The sequence below is a fragment of the Lepidochelys kempii genome, chromosome 9 (genome assembly GCF_965140285.1).
Source record: "Lepidochelys kempii isolate rLepKem1 chromosome 9, rLepKem1.hap1, whole genome shotgun sequence".
Taxonomy (NCBI): Eukaryota; Metazoa; Chordata; order Testudines; family Cheloniidae; genus Lepidochelys; species Lepidochelys kempii.
In genome coordinates this window covers 68,455,084-68,474,559 of record NC_136388.1, presented here as the reverse complement: position 1 = coordinate 68,474,559, position 19,476 = coordinate 68,455,084, and the positions used below count along the sequence as shown (strand labels likewise).

Genomic DNA, 19,476 nt, shown 5'->3' with positions numbered 1-19,476 from the left:
TACAGATATGAAAGCCACAGATCTGATCGGGGGCAGCATCAAAATTGTATAGCTGTAGAGCAAAGGCCTCTCCATTTTAAAATCATGTGGGTGGTGTTTTCAAAGGTGATTGTTGCCTTGAATGAAAACTGTGCCTAAAAATAGACCCCACAGTGGAATCTGTATGTTTATCGTGATGGAAAATTCCAGTGACACTACATAATCCAGTACGCAAGGGGCTAATATGTCTGCAGAGCAGGGGTCTGAGATCACTTGTAGAGGCTAGTACAGCCCAGCAGCATGGTGGAGATTAAATTATCTGATGTTTACATTCTCATCTGCATAGCCCCAATGCCACTGAACCAATCACTGAAAAGATGTCATTATGAATTGCCCGTAATTGATGACATCTTGCCAGAACTTTCCAAAGGCAGAATCTTTATGGTCTGTGATGGGAGGACCAGGTTTTGGCACACACCCTGGGTGAGGAGTCCAGCATGCTGACAACCTTTGCAATATCATTTGGTCACTACAGTTGGCTGTGCACATTCATAGACATAAGCCCATCAACCAGAGGTGTTCCAGAGAAGTCTCACCCAAGCACTGGAAAGTCTGCCTGGGGTGAAAATAATTGCAGAAGATATCTTCATTGTAGATGAAGGGAGCAATGATACAGAAGCTGAATGAGACCATGTCAGAAAACTACAAGCTATTCTATAGTGATACAGGGACAAGAACATAAAACTGAACCCCCTCCCCTCAAAATCTGACACAAAGAACATGAGGTGACATACACTGGACATCTGCTCACAACAGAGGGACTGAAAGCAGATCCAAATACAATCAGAAACCTGCCAGCTCCAGTGGATGTGAAAGGGGTACAGCACTGCACAGGAATTATAAATTTCCTGACAAAGTTCTGCCCACACCTGGCTGCAATAAATGAACCTATAAACCATTTCACAAGGAGAAAAGGAGTACTTGTGGCACCTTAGAGACTAACCAATTTATTTGAGCATAAGCTTTCGTGAGCTACAGCTCACTTCATATGCATCCGATGAAGTGAGCTGTAGCTCACGAAAGCTTATGCTCAAATAAATTGGTTCGTCTCTAAGGTGCCACAAGTACTCCTTTTCTTTTTGCGAATACAGACTAACATGGCTGTTACTCTGAAACCTGTCATTTCACAAGGCAGGATGTTGAGTGGGCTGTGTAGGTCCCCAACATAAAACATTTGATATGCAGAAAGAAATTATAATGGATGCCCCTGTCCCAAAGTACTGCCAGCCAGGAGAGTCATGGACATTCCCGTGTGATGGACTGGAGAAAGGACTGGGTGCACCTCTTGGGCAGAGGCAGACAGTCACTTATGCCAGCAGAGCCTGTTCAGTCTCACTTATGCCAGCAGAGACTGAACAGGGGTATGCCCAAATAGAAAAAGAGCCTCTAGCTCCTCTATTTGGAGTGGAGCGATTCCATTAGTACATCTATGGGCATCCAGTAATAGTGCAATAAGACCACAGAACCCTAGAGACAATCATAGCAAAGCTCCTTTTTCAGTGCTCCAAAGAGATTGCAGAGCAGTTTGATGTGCTTCCAGGTAGACGTCAGATTTGTCCAGGATGGTTACTGATCCTAGCTGAAACCCTGATTAGCGCATATATGCCCAATGTCAGTGAGCTAGGGGCAGGAGATTGGGACATAGTGCAGCATGCTAATGAATTCAATCTTCCAGTTTCAACAGTGACGCTGATGGAAATCAAAGAGGCTACAGAAAGGGACATCAACCTACAGGAAGACAAGAGAGTGATACTGACACAGTGACAAAAGCCAAGTATCAGTAGGGCTAGAACCATATTTTCAAATCAAAGATGATCTGAGTGTACAAGATTGGAAGATGTTTGAATCATCTTTTGAGGACAGAGAGCCGTTGTCCTCCTCCCTCAATACATAAGGATGTTGCACAAAAAAACATTTCTCCCTTCTGGGCGTAGACTGCTGTCTAGATGGGTCTGAGAATGTATTTATTGTCCAAGAACAAATACACAGCTTTGCTCCTTGATATAAGGGTGTGACTCCTGCCAGTCAGGTTATAATCACTCACAAAAAGACTCTGTTACCACATAAGCAGCCCACCTGACCATTGGAAAAAGGTGGGGGGGGACTTAATTACATTCAAGGAAAAGTAGTACTTGATTACAATAGACTAATATTCTATCTTTTGGGAGGTTGATGCTGTGCCTGATACAATTAATACGTCAGTGATTGGCAAAATGAGGGCCCACTTTGTGTGATATGGCATTCTGGACACTGTATTTACCAAAAATGGTCTCCAATTAGCCATGGAAGAATTAAAGGAATTTGCATGCAAATAGGAGTTTGACCACCATACATCCTCCACAGTTTACTCACAGAGTAGTGGTAAGGTGGAATCAGCAGTGAAAACACAAAGAGATTATTACACAAGGCTGTTTCTTCTGGTTCAGATCCCTTGTTAGCATTTTTGGCACACATGAATCACTGGGTTCCAAAACAGTTAATTTAGGCACTATGGGATGAGGGACCAAAACCCGTTATCAATAGGGGGAGAACTGCTATCAGAAAGATGGGGACTCTGCTATGAGGAGATGGATAACAATCAGAGAAAGCAGGCACTAGAGTACAACAGGTTAGTCAAAGACTACTTTGACAGGCACTCCTATGAGGCTCCAGCCTAAAGGAGTTGTCAATGGTGTAGTAGCACCAGGTCATATGAGACAACTACACAAGAGGGACAAGTGAGCCGACGGAACAGGGGACACTTAAGAGTCAGCAGACGCAACACTCACAGAGCCAACAGAGAATGACCCAGAAGCCAACACCACAGGGAGGGAGGAGACCCACAGAAAGAGAAAGTTTACTAGACTTGGAGAGAGGCGACAGAGATAGGTCACTCCCAGAGATGTTACCTGTTGAAGAGACTAAACTTTCTCAAAGATTATACAACTGTAGCTGAGTATGTGGTACAAACCACATTCCAGCTCAGCTACTTGCTGGTAACTTTTGACTGACAGGACATGGGGTGGGTATCTAGTTGTCCATTTGCTAATGTTCATAATAAAATGTTTGTAAAATAGGGAAGATGTATGAGGACAGTGGACTGGAGTCGGAAGACCCGTGTTCCCTGGAGGGACTGTTATTGATGGGAAAGGGAACATGTGGAGTTAGGCAGGAGGAAAGTCTGCTACGTTGACAGAGCAGTCCATAAGGTTCAATTAAGTTCAACTTGTTGAACTAACCTGCATTCATCTTCACTCTGTTAATGAAAGATATGGAGGGGCACTATATGGAGAATAGGAGAATGGGTCATGTTTGGGTCTGCAGGTATTGGGCCCACAGGCATATAGCCAGTTTTCATGGAAGTTCATATCTGGGCCTCAATAGTGAGACAAATCTGAACTGACATGGCAAAGTGGGGGAACTCTCAGGCCCCTTTTAGAACTTTTTGGCAGCCAGGAAGCATCCACCTGAAATGATTATTCTGCATCAGCCTGAAAACAAATTGAGATTGTATGTAGGTTGACTTAATCATCAGGACACAGAGAGATTTAGGGCAGATCCAGAACCTTTTCCTGGGGGGTGACAATAAACTGAGCTTGAATGCCGAGTGGAGGATATAGTAGGAAGCCTGAGGGCCTCCACGGATTCATAAGGCCAGGAGACATGTGATGCATCTGGATTGTGGAGGATTGGTAACTATCCACCAAAGAGATCATATTTAGTACCTGAGTTTTCAGGGATGGTGAGGTACACATCTCCAGCTGGGGAGCAGATGGACTTTTGGCTGATGTCCTGGAGGGAATTGTTAACTATCTGAGAAGCTGGCTGGGATGCGGGGAAGCAGCCAAGCTAATTGCTGGCACCTCTGCATGGCAGGTGTCTAATGTAATAATTTCAGAAAGGATCTGGTTCCCTAATAAACTGGAATTGAAAGTGGATTTAGGGGAAGGCATCCTCTAAAGAAGCTGGAAAATGGGGAAAGAGCTCCTAGTGTCAGACAGCCTCCTTTCCACAGTCCCTTAACCTTTGTATGAGGGGAGGGCAATAGGACAGGGACTAGCTATGGAGAGGTGGGGAGTTGATGTCAGCCCTCCAAAAGGTGAAAACAGTTACGGAAGGAATCATAATCCGCACTATATTAGTTATTACCAGATTAATTAAATAATAAAGTTGTGGACAAATTAAATCACATTGCTCACATCTAGCCTTTCTTCCCACATGTCTGGGACAAATACTGATGTGCTTATGTGTAAAATGCATTTGTTAGTTTTCTATTTCAGAAAGCAGTACGCAGAGGCTGGGGTTTTGGTGGGTTTTTTAGGTTTTTTTTTTGTTTGTTTGTTTTTTTAATTTGTAAATGAAGCACAAGGTACAACAAAGAAACAGAGGTATCTCACCAGAGCCTTGTTATCTAATTGTTAAGATTATTCCTTATAATGTTGCTCAAGGTGATCAGCTGCATCAGTCACTAAATTCTGGTCTGCACAAACTTTTTTCTTCAAGTTACCCACCATTACACAATCACTGGTAGCAACATTTGAAGCACTAATACAAAAATATTTCCATCTGCATTGAATAGGTTAGGAGTCAGCTAACTCCTTGAACAACTAGTTTCCTCAAGTGTCCCAGATTCCTAAGTACTCTTCAGTCATACTTCACACCAAACGGCACTGTGTGTAAATTTCTAATTGCATTTGCTGTGCTTGTGGGTTTAGTATGTTTCTGCAATGTTCACCAGTAAATTAATTGCTGGCCAGAGGCAAGGTATCCAAGTCCTGAGGCATAATAAACAAATCATATGTATTATTAGCTTCAGAAAACTCTAATTGCAACATGTAGGGTTACGGAAAGTCTGAAGTTGCAAAATTTAAGGTTCCAATAGCAATAGAAACCCAGCCACACTGAAAATTGGGTATATTTACTAATGTACACTTTGCAATACAAGTAGTCCAGTTACATACATAGTTAAAGAAAAACAGGAACAGAAAAGTAAATACATGGGTCAGAGTATTAGTCCTTAATGAGGTCTATGTTCATGATTAAATCAGCCTAATGTGGTTAAAACTTTGCTTTTTACAATGGGAAATGTGTGCTTTGGTCCATTCTCCAATTGCAAAGAAACGGCTGATGGCACTGAATGTACTTAAATAAATAAATAGACAAACCAAAAGACACATGTTTTAGGCAGAGACCAAGCATGCATGTGTGTGCATGCGTACACACGCGTGCACACACACATGCAAAACAGACCCCAAAGCAATTTTTTTTTGCAAGAATGGGCATGGAAAAAAAACCTGTTTATAATGGAAACAGTATGTGCTTGACCAGAAATATAAAAATTAATAGTTTACAGAGGAAAAAATCTATTGGATTGTGACATTTGAAGTTGTGCTTATTTGAAGTAACAAGTAAAATTGAAATACTGGCCACATCCATTTCACAACATGGTAAGTATCCAACATGGATTGATTAATTAATTTCACAAGTTAATTTATTTATATGTGACGTCTTTATAGGAAAAGACATGAGATAGTCTGAGAGAACTGAACAGTTCCTTGCTAGCTAGCTTAAAACATAGTCTCTTAATTGATTAATGGTTGTGGGTGTGGTGTTCTGTCCTATCTAGTGGCACTGAGATCAGGTAAAGAGAGACAGAGCTAAAATGAGCCTGCTCTTCAGCCTTAGCAAATAGCCAGTTGGCTTTTAGTTCATGCTGTAGAGGCTCATAGAGTAAGGTCCCCAGTTCGATCCTGTCCACAAACGACCCAGGGCTGGCAGTGTTACACTATCGAATGATGGAGTGAAGGAAAGGTGCTCCATATGCTCGAGAGTTATTCCAAATGCTTAGAGGTGTCCACAAGACAACATCTTACGAGGAAGTGTGAGAACATCTACCCTAACTTTTAGATCTCACGCTCATAAAACAGAATATTGCTTCCAAGGCTAGTTAGGGTGTGTTAGTATTTTTTTTATTGGAAACTTCATTCCAACAAATGAGTGACAGTTTCATCGTAACATGAGAGCTGGAATGCTTTTTTTCAATGTCATCAATTCTTCAGGTTTAATACCTCTTGTTTTCTGAACACTTCTGTTCCTTTTAGCAACCGTGCTAGTTCAGCTGTCTGTGGAATTATACAGTGCTCAAGCACATACATGAGAAGAACCACTGGTTTGCAATTAAAATGAGATTTCATAAATCACAGGGAATGCAAAATTACATAGTAGGGGGAAGGCTCATTCCACACTACTTTAAAACACATTTTAATCAAAACCAAAAATGTTCTTGTTTATCAGTACAGCCAGCAGCATGATCCCTAGTGCCACCTTTCATATGAGTACTCCTGGTTTTGTTACCCATTTCATATACTAGAATACATAGTTTTGTCTCTCTTAACATAATCTTTTTAAACACGTAATGCCTATTATCTGTCAATTGCACTTTTATTTTACAACTCCCCTTTTTCGTTTTAAATCTGCATCGTTTTGTAGTTAAATATTCTTTCACTCTGTGTACATCTTCTCCATGTTTTGCCTCAGCAACATCTTATTTTTAGTGTTTTATATAATTGTTAACTAATGCCTCATTAAAGCAGAACACCTATGGCTTCAGTTATCTTATAAATAAATGAATGAACATGAAAAAACCTCTCTAGGGAAGCTTGTTTTATATACTTGAACTAGGACTATTAAAGTATTTTACATCTCCAAATCTGTTCATTGGTTCCGGTATTTCAAACTGTTGTTCAAGCGTTAAAGTCAGGTGGGGATAGAGTTTTGCCAGATGGAAACAAACTCAAAAACGGATCTTTGCAGTTATTGAAACATTGTAATTTGGGATTACTTGTAACGAAGAGGCAGCCATAGCACATTTAGAGGCTTGGAATGCTGCTCTGCAATAAGACAAAAAATATATCTACACTACTATTCTTGCATTTAAATATTAGTTGCTTATGACTGTCCATCACAAGACTCCTTGTGAATTAGATGAAGCTAGTAGCAGTAGTCACCAAACTGCCTTTAGAGGGGCTAAGTAAGCCTATCCTTAGGCTTTGTCCACACTGGGAGTTTGCCCTGATTTTAACCATCAGAGTCCAGCTACTTGTGTAGCCTTAGTATGGAGAAGGGAAAACTGCTACTTCTGCCAGTGCACCTTACCCCGGCTTGAAACAAGGGTAAGCTGATTGAATACAGATTGGAGTTTACCATAATACACCCTGTCTATGCTAAGGGTTTACATCAGAGCAGCTACTCTGTCACATCTGTTCACCAATGGCTGAAATTGGGGCAAATCCTCACTGTAAATAAGGCCTCAAAAATATTTAGCACCAAAGTCAATAGAACAATGCCAATTTGCAACATCTGAGGCTCTGACCCATCAATTTGTTTGAACAACATTGACCGGTTTTGTTTCTTGTTCTTAACAACCTTTTATAAACCAAACATCCTGAGAAATCACAGCCTCTTTATGATGATAATATGTGGTTTGGCACCAAAAATTGTTCCATTCAGGAGCAGTTGTAGAAATTAAAACAGAATAAACTGCAGAAATAATTTAAATAGATCAAACAGGCCCTTAACACAGTGAACAGACCTTAGGAATTAGTTCTCCACTGCTCACCATGATCCTGCCCAGAGTCAATAAGATTCCTGCTTGCATGCTCATCCATGCTGTGCTTCCACCAATAATGGAGCCTATACAGGAAGGATGGGCTCCACCCAAACCAAAATTGAACAAGATTGCTGGCGCTTAAAATTAAAAAGGTCGTAGGACAGGTTTTAAACTAAGGGCTGGGGAAAAACTGACAGGTGCAGAGGAGCATGTGGTTCAGACATCCCTTAGGGGAGGATCTATAAATGGAGATTCCCTATGTCCTAATAAGGAGGAAAGGATGGAAAATGATAAAATACAGGGAGGATCTGATAAGAAACAGTCAAATGAAAAAAAATCCCATTCAATTACGTCATGCAATAGGGGACAGCCAAAAAATGACAAGTTTTTAAAATGCTTATATACCAACGCTAGAAGTCTAAATAATAAGATGGGCGAACTAGAGTGCCTAGTATCAAATTAGGATATTGATACAATAGGTATCACAGAAACCTGGTGGAATGAGGTTAGTCAATGATACATGGTAATACCAGAAAAAAAATATATTGGAAGGACAGAACAGGTTGTGCTAGTGTGGGAGTGGCACTATATGAGAAAGAAAGCATAGAAGCAAATGAAGTAAAAATCTTAAAAGAACTAAATTGTAATATAGAATCTCTATGGATAGTAATTCCATGCTTGAAAAATAAGAATATAGCAGTAGGGCTATATTACAGACCACCTGACCAAGATGGTGTTAGTGACTCTGAAATGCTCAGGGAGATTAGAGAGGCTATTAAAATAAAAAAAAACTCAATAATAATAATGGGGGATTTCAACTATCCCCATATTGACTGGGTTCATAACACTCAGGAAGGGATGCTGAGATAATGTTTGACACCTTAAATGACTGCTTCTTGGAGTAGCTAGTCCTGGAACCCACAAGAGGAGAGGTAATTCTTGATTTAGGTCTAAGTGGAGCAGAGGATCAGGTCCAAGAGGTGAATATAGCTGGTCCACTTGGTAATAGTAACCATAATATAATTAAATTTAACATCCCTGTGTCAGGGAAAACTCCACAGTCGCTGAAAACTGTAGCATTTAATTTCAGAAAGGGGAGCTACACAAAAATGAGGTTAGTGAAACAGAAATTAAAAGGTACAGTACCAAAAATAAAATCCCTACAAACTGCGTGGAAACTTTTTAAAAACACCATAATAGAGGCTCAACTTAAATGTATACCCCAATTTAAAAAACATAGTAACAGAACCAAAAAAGAACCATCACGGTTAAACAACAAAGTAAAAGAAGCAGTGAGAGGTAAAAAGGCATCCTTTAAAATGTGGAAGATAAATCCTAATGAGGAAATTTTTTTAAAAAAGAGCATAAACTCTAGCAAATGAAGTATAAAAATATAATTAGAAAGACCAAAAAAGAATTTGAAGCACTTTTTTTTTAAATACATCAGAAGCAGAAAGCCTGCTAAACAACCAGTGGGGCCACTGGACGATTGAGATGCTAAAGGAGCACTCATGGATGATAAGGCCATTGCGGAGAAACTAAATGAATTCTTTGCATCCGTCTTCACTGTTGAGGATGTGAGGGAGATTCCCAAACCTGAGCCAATCTTTCTGAGTGACAGATCTGAGGAACTGTCCCAAATTGAGGTGTCATTAGAGGAGGTTTTGGAACAAATTGATAAACAGTAATAAGTCTCCAGGACCTGATGGTATTCACCCAAGAGTTCTGAAGGAACTACTAACTGTCATCTGTAACCTATCATTTAAATCAGCTTCTGTACCAAATGACTGGAGGATAGCTAATGTGACGCCAATTTTTAAAAAGGGCTCCAGAGGTGACCCTGGCAACTACAGGCCAGTAAGCCTCACTTCAGTACCGGGCAAGCTGGTTGAAACAATCAAAAAGAACAAAATTGTCAGACACACAGATGAACATAGTTTGTTGGGAAATAGTCAACATGTTTTTTGTATGGAGAAATCATGCCTCACCAATCTACTAAAATTCTTTGAGGGTGTCAACAAGCATGCAGACAAAGGAGATCCAGTGGATATAGTATATTTAGATTTTCAGAAAGCCTTTGACAAGGTCCCTCACCAAAGGCTCTTAAGCAAAATAAGCAGTGATGGGATAAGAGGGAAGGTTCTCTCATGGATTGGTAACTGGTTAAAAGATAGGAAACAAAGGGTAGGAATAAATGATCAGTTTTCAGAATGGAGAGAGGTAAATAATGGTGTCCCCCAGGGATCTGCACTGGGCCCAGTCCTATTTAACATATTCAGAAATGATCTGAGAAAAGGGGTTAACAGTGAGGTGGCAAAATTTGCAGATGATACAAAACTAGTCAAGATAGTTAAGACCCAGGCAGACTGTAAAGAGCTACAAAAGGATCTCACAAAACTGGGTGATTGGGCAACAAAATGGCAGATGAAATTCAATGTTGATAAATGCAAAGTAATGCACATTGGAAAACATAATCCCAACTACACATATACAATGATGGGGTCTAAATTAGCTGTTACCACTCAAGAAAGAGATCTTGGAGTCATTGTGGATAGTTCTCTGAAAAATCCACTCAATATTCAGCAACAGCCAAAAAAGTGATAGATAAGATGACAGAAAATATCATATGGCCTCTATATAAATCCACGGTATGCCCACACCTTGAATACTGTGTGCAGATGTGGTCGCCCCATCTCAAAAAAGATATATTGGAATTGGAAAAGGTTCAGACAAGAGCAACAAAAATTATTAGGGTTATAGAACGGCTTCCGTATGAGGAGAAATTAAAAACACTGCGACTTTTCAGATTGGAAAAGAGGCAACTAAGTGGGGATCTGATAGAGGTCTATAAAATCATGAGTGGTATAGAGAAAGTAAATAAGGAAGTGTTATTTACTCCTTCTCATAATACAAGAACAAGGAGCCACCAAATGAAATTAATAGGTAGCAGGTTTAAAACAAACACAAGAAAGTATTTTTTCACGCAACGCACTGTCAATCTCTGGAACTCCTTGCCAGAGGGTGTTGTGAAGGCCAATACTATAACGGGGTTCAAAAGGGAGCTAGATAGATTCATGGAAAATAGCCATTGATGGACCTATTAGCCAGGATGGGAAGGAATGGTGTCCCTAGCCTCTGTTTGCCAGAAGCTGGGATTGGGTGACAGGGCATGGATCACTTGATGGTAACCTATCAGCTCATTCCCTTTGGGGCACCTGCCATTGGCCACTCTCAGAGGACAGGATACTGGGCTTGATGGATCTTTGGTCTGACCCAGTATGGCCGTTCTTATGTTTTTATGTTAATAGGATATGGCCTTTAATATAATGGAGACTAAGTTTGTGGACTATCTTAATCTAAAACATTTGTGACAAAGTTCCTCCTCTGCCTTGGTGGGTCCTGCACTTACTGGCAGATTTGCTCGCCTCAGAGGTTCACAGCAGCTCTCAGTTTGGCCACTTTTGTGGCTCAAATCTGCCGTTCACTCAGTTAGCCTCATCACCGACCAGCATGGGGAAAAGGAAGAAGAACAATCCCCACAGTCTCTGCTGATCCACCTAGTGGATCGGTGAACAGGCCAGAGACCTTCCCCTCTGGTGGAATCCACAGTCCAGGTCAACTTCTCAGGTATCAAATAGGGAGTTGGAGGATGGAGGGAACCTGGGCCCACTCCGGGTTCCAGCCCAGGGCCCTGTGGATTGCAGCTGTCTACAGTGGCTCCTGTAACAGCTTCATGACAGCTACAACCCCCTGTGCTACTTCCCCATGGCCTCCTCCCAACACCTTCTTTATTCTCACCACAGGACTTTCCTCCTGATGTCTGACAATGCTTGGTACTTCTCAGTCTTCCACTAATACACCTTCTCAATCTCAGCTTCTTGCGCCTCTTGCTCCCAGCTCCTCACACGCATGCCACAAACTGAAGTGAGCCCCTTTTTAAACCCAGGTGCCCTGATTAGCCTGCCTTAATTGATTCTAGCAGCTTCTTGATTGGCTGCAGGTGTTCGAATCAGCCTATCTGCCTTAATTGTTTCCAGAAAGTTCTTGATTGTTCTGAAACCTTCCCTGTTGGGAAACGGAACGTCTTTTGCTTTTGCTGTTCGCTTTGAACTTTGCCTTCCGGACCGGACATAACAGCCGACCACCCGAGACTCTTTTGGACAAACGTGTGTGGGTCTGCACCCCCCCCCCCCCGGATTGCTTATCCCACAGGTTGCCCCTATTACCAGACCCCGATTTTGTTCCCCCCCCCCAGTCCAACCCCCTCAGCATTCCCCCACCCCCCCGCCTGCAGCACATAGGGAGGAGCGGCTGCTCCGCTTCTCCCCTCCCCCCTTTTCCTTCCGGTGTCTCCCTGTCTCTCCCTGCTCACAATGGCGGGGAACGAGAGGGGTGAGACCGTTTCAATAAAATTAGTTGTCCCTCCCCCACCACCACCCCTGCCCGACCCCCAAGGCCCCCCCCACCACCACTATTGTCAAGATACTTGCCACCCCCCCTGCTGGGGCACCGGCAGCAGGAGGCACCGGGGTGATCGCTGCTGCTGCTGCACCCACCGCCCCCCCAGATTCTAGGAAACCCCCCAGGGTTGGCCGGAAGGGCCAGGGAGGGAGGAAAGGAAAGGGCCCCGCTAAAACCACTGAGTCCTCCACGGCAGAGGCTGCCCCCACCGCTGCGGCCTCGTCATCAACCGTGGCGCCCCTCCCTGCGTTTCCCTCCACCAGCTCTGCGATTGTCCCTCCCCCGGCCCCCAGGACGTATGCCCGGGCGGCAACGGACTCCCCTCTGCCTGCCGCCTCGTCATCTCGCCCCCCCCCCCGCCTCCGCCACCATCACCAGCGGCCGGGGCCCTTTCCCCGCCTTGACCAGGAGGCACGGCGTCCGTTGCCTCCTGGTACCCGCCTCGCCCCACGTGGAGACATACGTGCAGGCGTTGGCGAAGATGGTAGGACCCACGGCTATTGTGGCGGCCTCCAAGATGTATGGGAAGGTCGTTTTTTTCTTAGCTTTGGCGGATGCCGCCCAGGAGGCGGTGGAGAGGGGCCTGACGGTGGGGGGGTGTTTGTCCCCCTAGAACCGTTAGAAGACCTGGGCGTTCGCCTCGTCCTTATCTCTGTTCCTCTCTTCTTACCCAATGCTGCCCTGTTACCCGCTCTCTCCACCCTGGGGAAACTCGTCTCTGTCATTAGCTCTCTCCTGTTGTGCTGCAAGGACCCCACCCTCCATCACATTTTTTCGTTCCGCCGGCAAGTGCAGCTTCTACCACCAGCAGGGGCGCGTGACGAAGAGGCACTCGAGGCGTCTTTTCTAGTCCCCTACCAGGGAGCCCGCTATCGGGTCTTTTACTCTACCGGAGAGGCCCGGTGCTACCTCTGCCGCTCAGTGGGACATGTCCGCAGAGACTGCCCTTTGGCCCAGGGCGGGAGGGGCACCCGAAACCCCCGAGACCCGGCAGGACATCGGCCCCGTCGCTGCCGACACCCCTGGCTGCCCGGCACCTGAAACCAACTCTCCTCCTACTCGACCCATCGCTGCTCCTGTCCGGGCCCAAGAAATACCTTCCCTACAACGCCCGGGCGAGCAAGGGAGTTCCACCCTTGTTAGTACCAATCCAACAGAGCCCATGGAGGAGGGTGTGGCAAGGATATTACCGGGTATAGGAAAGGGCCCGCCCCAAGGAGAAACCCCCGCCCCTCATGCTGCCTCACCGCTACCCCCCCGAACCCCTGAACAATCGCCTCCGCCCCCCGACACGACCCCTGCTAACCAACCCCCAGATAATGCTATGGAGGGCTGGACCCTAGTCCAGGGGAAGCGAGGCAAGCGGAAGGCTCAAGCTCCGCTGCATCCATCCGATGCGGAAGCCCCCCGGAAGACCAGGAAAGGGGGCACTGCTATCGAGCCTCCCGCCACGGCCACGAGCGAGATCCATCTGCTGGTGTCGGGAGGGGAAGACGGACTGGCATTGGAGGGCAGAATCCCCCTTCCACGGGAGACCCTCCCTTCCGAGACTTCTGAGGATGCTCCTTCTGCCTGGATACCACCCGAACCCCCCGTGGACCCCGATGCGACCGTTGAGGCGGGCCCTAGAGGAGAGGCCCCCGGGGTGGCAGGAGCTGGCCTCTCCCCCATGTATGCGGAGATTGAGGCCCTAGATTTGACCCTGGTCACCCAGGGAGGGGATGATCTGCTGCCGGCTGGCCTCGAGCTGGGCAACCTTACCCCAGCCTCCCTTTCCCCATGCTCCCTCCCCCTAATTGCCTTCCCGGGGGAGCACCCTGCAGAAGGTGGTCCACCACCTGATGCTATGGCCGCTAAGACCACCATGGAGCCAGCGCCTAGCATTATTGGGAGCCCCTCCCTTACCCCTTAACCCTTGACTCTGCTCAGGAGGCACTTTCCTTTAGCTGCTTGCCTCCTGAACCCCAGAGCCTTACCCCTGCCCCTGCCCCCACCCCTGTCCCTGCCCAAGTCCCCTCCTCCTGCAATGTTAATGCCGCCCCTGGGGTTATTTCCTTTCCGCCTCTTGCAGATTCCCCCCAGGGAGCAGTCTTTGCACTTTCTAGCCGCGACCCATTAGGAGTGGCAATTTTTCCCCTGCCATCCCCCTCCACCCCAAGGCGTGAAATGAATTTAATAACCCCAGCCTGTCAGACGCCCCGTCGGTGGTCCGCACCCTGTCTACCCGCCTTAGCGGACCACGAAGCTGTATTAAAAGTCCCACCAGGGAACACCTCGGGAATTGTAACCCCACCCCCCCATGAGCTGCGGAATGCACTATGGAAGTTCCTGGAGCACACCCGTGGCGCCCGCAATAGGGCACAGCTGGCTCTTCAGCTATGGGGGGGACTTTGATCAAATCCTCCAGGCCACAAGGGCCCTTATAAAGGAGGGCAGGGGGCAAGGAAGGCGCGGTGCTGCGGCCTACGAGCGAGCCCGCAGCTTCCGACGCGATCTACTCACCCACGGGATGGGTCACGGGTTGCTGCGCAACCCGCCAGGGGCCCTGAACACCCCCGCCAACACGAAACCCCCACCCCCCCAGCCCTCCGCATGATGCCTCTTATTATTGCGACCCTGAATACCAGGGGCTGTAGGATGGCTCTCCGCAGGTCCCAGGTGCTCTCTTACCTTCGGGAAGGGGGGTACTCTGTAGTTTTCCTGCAGGAGACCCATAGGGACCCGGCCGCCGAGGACAGGTGGCGGCTGGAGTGGGGGGACGGGGTATACTTTAGCCACTTCGCGACCTGGCAAGCTGGAGTGGCGACCCTGTTCTCCCCCAACCTACGGCCTGAGGTGCTGGGGGTCAACGAGGCCGTGCCGGGCCACCTGCTGCACCTTCGAGTCCGTATGGAAGGGCTCGTGGTTAATCTTGTTAACATCTATGCCCCGCAAATGAGCTCCAGGCGGCCACAATTTTATCAGCTGGTGTCCGACTTTCTTGGCACCCTGGATTCGCATGAGTGCCTGGTCCTGGGAGGGGACTTTAACACCACCCTCGAGGAACGGGACCGCTCAGGGGCTGAACCGAGCCCGGCCGCCGCGACTATTCTCCAAGGGATAGTTGAACATCACTCCCTAGTGGACATCTGGCGTGACCATCACCCAGATGACACCTCCACGTTCACCTTTGTCCGGGTGGAGGCCCATCGGTCACACCACTCTCAGTTGGACCATATTTACTTATCCCGTTTCCATCTTTCACAGGCCCACTCCTCCGCCATTCGGCCGGCCCCATTCTCCGATCATCATTTAGTCACCGTAACGGTCTCCCTCCGTGCAGAGAGACCGGGGCCGGCCTATTGGCACTTTAATAACAGCCTGTTGGAGGACGAGAGCTTTGTGATGTCCTTCCGGGAGTTTTGGCTGGCCTGGCGAGAGCAGTGGCGTGCCTTTCCCTCGGTGCGGCGATGGTGGGATCTCAGGAAGGTGCGCACCAAGCTCTTCTGCCGTGACTACACTCGAGGCACCAGCCGACGGCGAAATGCGGCAATAGAGCAGTTGGAACGGGAGGTCTTAGAGATGGAGAGGCGCCTGGCCGCCGATCCCGAGGACCCGTCCCTCTGCGGAGCGTGCCGGGAGAAGCGGGAGGAGCTCCGGGCCCTTGAGGACCACGGGGCCCGAGGTGCCTTCGTTCGGTCCCGCATCCGCCTCCTTCGGGAGATGGACCGTGGCTCCCGCTTCTTCTATGCCCTGGAGAAAACGAGGGGGGCCAAGAAACACGTCACCTGCCTTCTTGCGGAAGACGGCACCCCCCTCATGGATCCGGAGGAGATGTGTGGGAGGGCCCGTGACTTCTACACAAGCCTTTTCTCCCCAGATCCGACCGATCCAGGCGCTTGTGGGGTGCTCTGAGAGGAACTCCCCACGGTTGGCGTGGGCGACCGAGACCGACTAGAGCTGCCTCTCACCCTGGCCGAGTTCTCGGAAGCCCTCCGTCGCATGCCCACCAATAAATCTCCGGGCATGGACGGGCTGACCGTGGAGTTTTACCGCACGTTCTGGGACATTCTCGGCCCAGACCTAGTCACCGTCTGGGCTGAGTCCTTGCAGAGCGGGGTCCTCCCTCTGTCGTGCAGGTGAGCGGTGCTCGCTTTGCTGCCGCAGAAGGGGGACCTCCGCGATCTACAAAACTGGTGTCCCGTCTCACTCCTTAGCACGGATTACAAAATCGTAGCGAAAGCAATCACGCTGCGGCTAGGGTCCATGATGGCGGACGTGATCCACCCAGACCAGACCTATACTGTCCCGGGTCGCAGCATTTTTGACAACCTCTTTCTAGTCCGAGACCTTCTGGAACTCAAGCAGAGAGATGGTCTGTCGTTCGCCCTCCTGTCTCTTGATCAGGAGAAGGCGTTCGATAGAGTAGACCATGGGTACCTCCTGAGCATTCTGCAGGCGTTTGGATTCGGACCTCAGTTTGTGAGTTTTCTCCGGGTGCTGTATGCCTCCGCGGAGTGTTTGGTTAGGCTCAACTGGACCCTGACTGAACCGGTCAGCTTCGGGCGAGGAGTGCAGCAGGGGTGCCCCCTCTCGGGCCAGTTGTACGCTCTGGTGATCGAGCCTTTCCTCTGTCTCCTCCGCAGGAGGATGACAGGGTTGGTGCTGTGGGAGCCGGAGCTGCGGCTGGTCCTGTCAGCGTACGCCGATGATGTATTCCTCGTGGTCCAGGACCCGGGCAACTTGGCGCGAGTGGAGGCATGCCAGGCCATCTATTCGGCAGCCTCCTCCACCTGAGTCAACTGGGTCAAGAGCTCTGGCTTGGTGGTGGGGGACTGGCGGCAGGTAGGCTCCCTCCCACCTGCACTTCAGACCATCCGGTGGAGTGCAGGTCCACTGCTCTATCTCGGCGTTTACCTTTCCGCCACGCACCCTTCCCCGCCGAAGAACTGGCAAAATTTAGAGGGCGGGGTGATAGAGCGGAAATGAAAGAGGCCAGTCCGATGTCTCTCCCTCCGAGGGAGAGCACTGGTGCTTAACAAACTAGTCCTGTCCACGCTCTGGTACCGGCTCAACACCCTGGTCCCGGCCCCGGGTTTCCTGACCAACCTCCAGACATCGATTCTAGAGTTCTTTTGGTCAGCAATGCACTGGGCGCCTGTTGGGGTTCTTCATCTACCCCTGAAGGAAGGAGGGCAGGGCCTGAACTGTCTGCATACTCAGGTCTGTGTCTTCCGCCTCCAGGCCCTGTGGAGACTCCTTTATAGTGCAGGTAGTTCAACATGGAGCTTCCAAGGGCTCCGATACGACCGGCAGCTCTTTTATCTTTGTCCGAGAGGTTTTCCACGAGACCTCTCCAGGCTGCCGGTCTTCTACCAGGACCTCCTCCGGACCTGGAAACGGTTTTCAATGGCCAGGTCCGTGGCGGCCACCGTGGGAGCAGATCTCCTCGTGGAGCCCCTGCTACACAACCCCCAGCTCCGTGTGCAGGCGGCACAGTCCCTCTCGGTGCGCCAGAGTTTGGTCCTGGCGGAAATCACGAGAGTCGGAGACCTCCTGGACTACAACTGGGGAGACTGGCTGGATCCCGTGACGCTTGCTCGGTGCATGGGGCTCTCCAGACCTCGTACTCCCCGGCGCGTACTTCAGGAGGTGAAGGCCGCCTTGACGCCCGCTGCTCAGGCTTATCTCAACCGAGCCCTGCGTGAGGGCGCACCCTGCCCACCCTCTACCCCAGGCCCACCGGATCTTTCAATTGGGCCCCTACCCCGTAGATCTCAACAAACCCCTCACCCTTTCACTGCGAGCCGGCTGCATGAACTGCAGCTGGTCAGCTTCCAAATCGCGCCATGGAAATATCTATACACACTCACGCTTCACACCCTTTACACCCACACTCTGCTGTCCTGCCCTGATACAAAGTGGCGGGACCTCCTGCCACCTTTAGAGGGTGAGCAACCCCGGTGGGCCAGCCTGTATTCCACCTTGGTCCCGAGGCCCGTCGGAGACATTAGTCGGCGGCTCCTTCACAGAGCTGTGAGCACGGGCGTGTTTTTGACACGGTTCACCCCCGTCCCGGATATTTGCCCTTTTTGCAATGTGAGGGAAACCCTGGCGCACGTATATTTAGAGTGTGCCAGGCTGCAGCCCCTTTTCCGGCTCCTCACGAATATTTTATTATGCTTTTGGCTACACTTTTCCCCTCACCTTTTTATTTACACACTCCCCATCCGTGGCCCCACAAAATCGCGAGATCTCCTGGTTAACCTACTCCTAGCCCTAGCTAAAACAGCCATTTATAAAACCAGAGAGAGGAGGTTGGCTAATGAAGCGTCCTGCGATTGTAGGGCCGTTTTCCGATCCTCAGTACATTCACGTATCCGGGCGGAGTTCCTCTGTGTGGCGTCCACCTACTTCCTTGATGCCTTTGAGGAGCGGTGGGCGCTGTCCGAGGTTCTCTGCTCAGTGACCCCATCCAATTCCCTCCGTCTGACCCTTTGATTGAGGGGAAGAGCGAGAGACCCCAGCCCCAGCCGTTGCTGCTGTGGATACCATCATTACTGTCACCTATCACACGTGGTGTACATCCCTCCCCACCCCCAAACCGCCCACCCCGCAGCCATGCCCATCTTGTCAGGCACTCTCAGGAGAGGAATAATTGGTGACACTGGGCGTGGCACTAGGTAACTCGAGGGGGTGGAAGACCATGAGTGTCGAGGAAGCCACCCCCACTCTAGGCCACCAGGTAACTCAGGAGGGTGGAAGACCACAAGTGTCGAGGAAGACCCCCCGCTCTGGGCCCAGGCTAGCCTGAACACTTCTCCCTCCTGAAGGCTGCTGTGTTATACTTTGTGTTTGCCTTTGTTTTGTTGCATAGTTTTGCTTTATCCTTTTTGGTGATTCTTTGTAAGTGTTACACAAATAAAATTCTTTTCTGCTTCAAAAAAAGCACTCTCTTGTAGCCATCTGGCCTGACCCTGCAACACATTATAATGTATTCTTACGTCTTGTTCTAAAAGTGGTTCTCTGAGCTTTTTCATGACTGACTGTAAAATAAATAGACTAATAGAATTATAATGAAATAATTCCATGTCTAATTTACAAGTGTGAAAAGAAAGCAGGTAGACTCACAATGACAAGTTGTCAGGTTTCACAAAGTAACAAAGATCAGGATATATGCCTAGTTTAAATATTGTAAAATAAAGAGGACCCAATTCAAACTGTGGGCGAAGGGCCTGCATGTTGTCAAGTTTGAGTTACAGGAAAACAGAAAAGTGTCACAAACTAATTAAATTCTATTCATCTCTGACTTTGGAACTTCGAGACAGGTTTGTAATGAAAACTTTTTTATTGCCTTCTATAACTTTGCCAAATGATCTGAGGCTTGAAAAATCCCAGATCTCTTGGAA

General features: G+C 48.2%; 1 long non-coding RNA gene across 2 annotated transcripts in view; it reads right to left on the bottom strand.

Annotated features, from left to right (window-relative positions):
- The window catches only part of LOC144930836 (uncharacterized), a 196,205-nt gene that overhangs the window by 58,174 nt on the left and 118,555 nt on the right, over positions 1-19,476 (bottom strand). The window lies entirely within an intron of this gene.